We start from the raw sequence: 7,648 nt of genomic DNA, 5'->3' as shown, positions 1-7,648 counted from the left end.
CCTTAACTGCCTTGAGTTTGTAAAGCAAGGTTATTTAGCAAAATGTGTTAAGGTTCAAAACTCACGACTGTGTCAAACATCCTTCGTTTTGTTAGTCATATAAAAGCGATGAGGCTCTTACCTAAATGCGCTAATGCAATAATGAAACGATTTAAACCAATGCAATGATAAAAATAATGAACTGATGTTACTATTAGAAGTAGCTTTAATTTTTTACAGATTAAAGATTACTAACATATGAAAGCAAAAACGTGCGAATAATGTATCTAAATGCTTTCAGATAAAACAAGGGAAAAACATCGTATTCCCAAAAACAAGGCACCATTCTACACTCTTACCAACTATCTAACAAGTTGGTGATGCGTATATTCGAATTCTACATCAAAAAGACTAACAAAAAAGTCCCGGAGAAGAAGCTATATTTTCGGTGATGTTCCCTTTTGTAACAATTTGATATTGGGGATTAAAAATTCCAAGTAAGCAAAATAGTGAAAGCGGCTCAATTGTGTATTAGGATTCACCGAGCTGTTTCTATTTATGGCAAGAGATTAATTTTCGCGAACGAAATGGAACCTGGAGAAAACTTTATTCCAACTTAACCCTAACTATCCCTTTTGTCACTTGAGCGGCATTTTAAAGGGTTCCAAAACAATAATTCTTATTGTTTAGACTGGGTCAGGCATTTGTGCAAGGCTTCTATCTTATCAGTAGAGTGTTAAGCAACGTTAAAGGGGGTGGGGGTAGGGGGGGGGGGGGGGGGTAAGCTGCTTAATCATGACGCGCACTGTACCATGGATATCGTAAAGAATACAACACTTTAGTTATAACTGTTATTTTACACTGTTACAAAACGTTTGAATAACTTTCAGACATCTTTGATATAAATGTTGTACACCTCCAGATGACCGTTTGTCCCTGTCATAGAGATTTGCTTGGTCTGCGTTGGCGCTGTCATAACAATTTATGTTCAAGTCCCGTTGACTGGGCTCCGCATAAAGCAAAACAGAAAGGAGACCGCGGAATATCTTCCGTTCAGTCTAAGGAACTGTACCGTCGTACACATTATCTTGTCCCTGTGGGCTTGGGTAAGTGTATTTCAGAATATTTTTAATTTCTCTTCCTTTCTCAACACGCGTGATTTTGAGCCATATTCTGCACTAGTCAATATGAAACCCCTCTTCCCCGGGAGAGGGCGGGGAGTCTGACATTTGCGTAGAGTTAAATTCAATAATATCAAAAAATTAGAATGGGTTATTGTATTTAGGGTTCATACGGAGGCCGTGAACATTGAGTAATTTCGACAGATACCGTGACTGAAATCGACAAGTGTTTGTTGTTTCTGATCGCTATTTTCTCATTCGTTTCTATTTTCATCCGGAATTAAAGCCCGAAAATGCGTTTTCTTTTAAAAAAATACCTTTTATTAGCAGTTTACATTATTTTAGCAGTTACAACATTCGTTTCGGGTAGATTCTCTAAAGAAAATTAATAACAGTCGGATTAAGCCAGTAAAACTGACACAATTGAAGACCTACTGTACGATTTTACCTGCTCCACCTGATAAGATAGTTTCAGCTTTAAAAACTTTCCTTTTGAGAAATCTTAAAATTTTGGATACGGTTTACATCGCACGAAATCAATGCAGTTTAAAAAGGAACATGGACATGCAAAATCTATTAAAGATAATATATTTTGAAATTAAATTGTAAAGCAGTTTCATGCACGTTAGTTGACGGCATTCTGCAAAATCCCAAATGATGAGATGTACATGCCCAATTAGAACAACGTCCCTGGACGAAAACTTTGGTTAAAAGTTCGGTTCGACGTGCTGCTCAGCTGAGCTGCCAGAGTTATACACTAGTCAACTGAAGCCCCTTCAATGGACCCCGGGACAGGGCGGGGAATTAATGTGACGAGACCGGGGGTTTAACGCGCATGCATTTAACAGCGTGAATGCACGGAGATACGGAGGATTTAACACGTAGTTCAACAATTTTAACAGCAAATATTTTCCTGTGTACCCTAGGCAGGGCGGGGAATTTAACACTACATAAATGTTAAATTCCCGGCCCTTTCTCGGAGGTCGAGGGGTGGGGGTTTCAATTGACTAGTGCATGAAAACAAATAAAAGAAAAACAAAGAAAACAAAGAAACATAGAAACGAACGAATGAGGGAGGGAGGGAGGGAGGAATAGGAAGGAAGGAAGGAAGGAAAAGTAAGGGAAAAAAGGAAGGAAGAAAGAAAGGAAGGAGGAAAGCATAAGGTCATCCTCCACCCCCCCCCCCCCCCTCCCAAAAAAAAAGTGTCAAACCACAAAACAATTTTTTTCCCCTGACAATTAGAAATTACTGCTAAAATTTAAAAGATTTCTCCTCATGAAAACACAAGTAAAAGACTTCATGACACTTTGAAGTGTACCCTTCGAGCAGAATCGCTTTTTTACCTGGGGGGGTACTTCGCCAGAATTTGGGTAGGGGTGTTCCGCTGGGATTCTGAAAGGGTTACCCTGTTTATGACAAAAAAAAACCCCTCAAATTTCTAGACCCTGTTTATGACAAAAGATATAATTTATTTGCCTGAGTTCCTGTTTCAATTGTCATGCCATCTCGCGTATCGTTTTTTTACGACAATAATAACCAGTTTAGGTCAATACGAAAGTAGAAACTCTGAATATGACAGGAAGCTCAGGAACAATTTGGAATTTGAGTAAAATTGCATACCCTGTTTATGACAAGAAGCTCGAAAAACCATACCCTGTTCAGCGGATCATCCCCGTATAGTTCTATATATGGGAGTACCCCCACCCCCCCCCCCCCCCCCCCCGGGCTTCTCCCCAGGCGAAAGTGGTTAAAGGAGACTGCTCGTCTCAGTATCCATTCCGATTCCACAATCACGGTAATTCCCCATTGCATATTTTAATAAATATCCACTTCGCGGCGAAGGATCGCCCCTCTTTTAAAACTAAATAAAAATATACAAAAGTTTACAAAAGACGCTGAATAGCCGAATAGGAAAATAAAATACCGGGATTGTCCCGAAATCCGAATCTACCTAAACGAATGTTGTAACTGTAAAAATAATGTAAATTAATGTAATAATGTAAAACATTTTCGGGCTTTAATTCCGGATGAAAATAGAAACGAATGAGAAAATAGCGACCAGGAACAACAAACACTTGTCGATTTCAGTCACGGTATCTGTCGAAATTATTCAATGTTCACGGCCTCCGTATGAACCCTAAATACAATAACCCAAACTGATTTTTTGATATGTTCTAGAAGAACATCCAAATAGTTCATGACGTGAGTTTCATTGAGAAAAAAAGTTGCGCACTTGATTAAATTTTTTTTGGCGTAGCAAGGGTCAAATCTATGTGTGAATACCACTCAATTCTAAATATCATCTGACCGCTTTCAATAAATAGCTAAAACCATTATTTTATACCCAATCAAGTCTCAAACATCTCTTCTATCAATTTATAAACATATAGTTTTCATATCTTTTTCCTATTCTGTATGCATTAGTAGTTTTTGGACCGGTTTGATTCAACTGAAAATTTACATACTTTTGAGATCGCCGCTAGGCCAACAGTTTTTTCTCGGATTTCTCAGAATTTTAGCGGTTTTTTGAAAAACTAACTACACCATGTTTGTTTACTCGGTAATACCTTCCACCAAACCAAAAATGAGCAAAATCGAAATTTTGACAGTGACCGTCCGATGCTCGATATTAGTGGACCTTCGCTCTTAAACATATTAAATGTGTATTATTTATACTTATATGAACTTTATCCATTTATTTTGCAGGACAGTGAAGAAGACGACGAATTGATAGACGCATTTGAAAACTTGACTATAACAGAGAATAACACTAATATTAGTGTATTGGATGAATCAAGCGCGGACAGCATATATTCGCCAAACAAGTCAACGTTGACAGTGCCGGCGATCTCCTTCGTGAAAAGCTCGATGACTTCTTACATGTTTGTGGAAAAGAAACATTGCTTCGCGCGCCAAGAAAGAAATGGGAAGACCTGGCCATTCGTCGTAAGAAGGTTTATATGTCAAAAGCAACAGATGCTATTGTGGCTGTGTTAGAAGTCATCACACCAGGGGACGCTGGAAACTTGTGGGAAGATCTTCAATCAACGCAGAGTGTTGAAAAGGCTCTTGGTATAGCTATCCAATGGCCTTCTAATAACAAATATTTAGAGTGTTTGGCAGAGACTTTTCAAAACGTTCTTTCCATAATGGCTGACTTAGTTCCTTATGCCGTCATACAGAAATTTATTCCTGGCATCACAGAATACAGAGTGAAAGTAGCAAGGTCACATATATTACAGTATGGGCGAGGTACAGCAGTACATTTCCAGAAATCCTAGAACAAAGATGATGAGACCCAACTAGATCATTTCCTCTCATTTTTAACCAGTTCCCACCTTATCCAGGATCTTCCGTTTGGGCAGCGGTATCTGCAGTTGAATAATGGCCGGGTTTTAGAAACGCCCTACGTTATTCGTTCTATGATTCATCAACGAATCATAACTCAATACACACAATTTTGTCTTGAACAAGGTATGAAGCCTTTAAGTCCATCAACAATCTCACGAATACTTTCAGCTTGTGGAGCCACCACACGAAAGTCCTTAATAATAATAATAAAGTTTATTTATATAGCGCTCATATCCATGAGCATGTCCAAGGCGCTTTACAACAGGAATATATGCATAAATTATATATATATGTATTTACAATATTTACAATGCTACGTATTTAAAATATTAATAAGTAAATCTAATTATAAAAGGAAAAACTTATCATAAAAGCCTAAAGGCAATATGCAGTCCTTATATAGGGGCTGGATTATTATGCAGCTCATGGCGCAAAGAGTTTTGACGACCTAGTTGGTATGCCTTATAAAATTTGAAACCTATGGATATAAAAGGGAATGGATCTCATGGTGCGAAAACGCCTTGAAGGCGGAAAAACAATATCTAAAGGCAGACTAAAAGGTAATGCCTAAGGTTTAGACAAAAAAAAGTGAGAAATTCGGGATAAATTCGCATGCGCAGTGGAGTCGATTCTTAAACTATGAAAAGGCTTATACACAACAAAACGTTTACCAACCTTTTTTGAAAAAGATAGCTTATTTCATTTTTGGCTATAACATCATTTCAGGTTCACATCAAAGAATCCAGTAATGTCAAAGATCACTGTCTTCGTATGCGCTCAGTGACCCAAAGGAGAAATAGCTTCAGCAAAAGTGTGATCACCTCCATGACCACATGTGTTCAGCATGCGAAGAGTTGAAATCTGTCATGACTTCCATCGACGATGCAATCACCAAAATCGCTGACAAGTTACCTGAAGATGAGCGTGATGATCCTAGATTTTGGGCACTGCTAAACAGCGAAACACCGAAACGAAACACCGGAACGAAACAAAAACAAATTCTTGATATTACGAATATCATGCAATAAAAAAATAAAAGAAATCAAAATACACAATGGTACAATGATACAAAAGCGATAAAGCTTACCTTCCCGTGCTTTATGATCTGTGATCCGTATCGAGCGTTTATTGCCTTTTATAAACAGTGTCGTTTTGCTGGCTATCAATGCAATTCTCGAATTTGAAGGATTCCAATGGTTCTTTTAATAAAACAAGCATTAGTCTTAACTGCTTCTGTCTCTAGTATCTACACCAAAAAAATTGTGAAAAAAATAAAGTTCTCGGGCGACGCCATATTTATTTTAAAAAAAGCACATGAAGCCCAGCTCTTGACCCAACAAATTGATAAAGGAATCTGTCATAAAACATCGTTTCCTAAACTGCAGGTGGTGATTATTAGTGTTTTAAATAATGATAGATAAGAAGATGGAAAGCTTATGGTTGTTTTCGCAAGTTACCATTACCTATAGCGACTCTGTACAATGGTAAAAAAAAAACTTATTGTAGTACTGTATCAGATTAGTAAGTACACCTTTTGACGTTCATTAACAGAAAATGTACATTCATTTGTGCCAATAGTTGTATCAATAACGTGTAATGTACTTTCATCAACACCACAAGTAACATCATTAGCGCGAATCAGCTTGCGATAACGATATTTGAATATGCGTGTACATTCATAGGCATCAATGGACAATCAATAGCTCGTTTGTACATTCATATGCGCGGAATGTATTTTCTTGTGCGCGAAATTCAACTTCAATAACACCAAATGACAGACAATTGCATTTATGGACAATCATTTACCCAAAAGTGAAAATTCATTAGTTCTATTAGCATAATAATTGACAATCTATAACGCGCTTGGACAATCATGAGGGTCAACGTTATATTCTATAGCGTGGTTCGACAAACATTTGCATGATTCTAATGAACAATAAGAGAAATAAAACAATCATTAGCGATTTTTTAAAAAACTATTTTAGACTTAAATTTCTTCGCCATTTATACATCGTGGCAAATACGTTTGCATATATCTGAACCACTGATCACATTTAGCGATAGTGATGGTTGCCAAATTTCTCTGGAACCCTTCCATTAGCAACTGCTTTCTGTAGAGACCTAGAGCAATCCCTTGTCGTCTTGCCTCAGCCCGATCGTTCGTATGTTGTTGGATCTCTGGACGGCTGAGGTCGGCTTTGATTGCTGCTTTAAGTGAGCTATTAGAGAGTTTTAGATTTACGTTCACGGCAAACGTGAAACGTCAGTTGACCAGTAAAAATATTCTTTCAAATGACTGAAAAAGAATCGCAAAAAAGTCCAAGTAGTAGAAAAACAAAAGAGTATTTGCGCTTGGTAAGAAGGTTTGTAAAAAGTAAAGTAAAATACAGGAAAACGATGAAAACGTGGTCACGTTTGCCGTTTGCGGGGAGAAAAAAAAGTCAATCTAAAACTCTCTAATTGCTATTCTCCTACGCAGCCGCTATTATGGAGGCAGTTTCCGCTAATGATTGTTTTATTTCTCTTATTGTTCATTCGAATCATGCAAATGTTTGTCGAACCACGCTATAGAATATAACGTTGACCCTCATGATTGTCCAAGCGCGTTATAGATTGTCAATTATTATGCTAATAGCACTAATGAATTTTCACTTTTGGGTAAATGATTGTCCATAAATGCAATTGTTTGTCATTTGGTGTCAGTTGAAGTTGAATTTCGCGCACAAGAAAATACATTCCGCGCATATGAATGTACAAACGCGCTATTGATTGTCCATTGATGCCTATGAATGTACACGCATATTCAATTGTCGTTATTGAAAGTTGATCCGCACTAATGATGTTACTTGTGGTGTTGATGAAAGTACATTACACGTTATTGATACAACTATTGGCACAAATGAATGTACATTTTCTGTTAATGAACAGCAAAAGGTGTAAAACGAGGTATAATAGGGATCAATGATCTGCGTTATTTTGGGGCTCAGGGATCACATTTTAGCTAATTTTGGGCTCGGAGATCCGAGTTTCATTGTCTAAAAAGGTAGTTGGATGATGTACAGAACTTTTCGGATTTTTTAGGGATTAGAGATGTGCCTTTTGAGGCCGGGATCCGAAATTGTTGGGTTTCCTTTGGGGCTTCCTGTGCTTTTGTTTAATGGCGTCGCCCGAGAACTTTTTTTTTTTTCACATTTTT

General features: G+C 37.6%; 1 pseudogene; it reads left to right on the top strand.

Annotated features, from left to right (window-relative positions):
* The first annotated feature begins 4,250 nt into the window (after positions 1–4,250).
* LOC148905150 (uncharacterized) lies at positions 4,251–5,480 on the top strand (annotated as a pseudogene).
* The last annotated feature ends 2,168 nt before the right edge of the window (positions 5,481–7,648 follow it).

The sequence above is a fragment of the Actinia tenebrosa genome, unplaced genomic scaffold (genome assembly GCF_029948245.1).
Source record: "Actinia tenebrosa isolate PJP-AT-01 unplaced genomic scaffold, QUT_ActTen_1.0 PGA_scaffold8__29_contigs__length_14323225, whole genome shotgun sequence".
Lineage (NCBI taxonomy): Eukaryota > Metazoa > Cnidaria > Anthozoa > Actiniaria > Actiniidae > Actinia > Actinia tenebrosa.
This window is presented reverse-complemented; position numbering and strand designations above follow the sequence as displayed.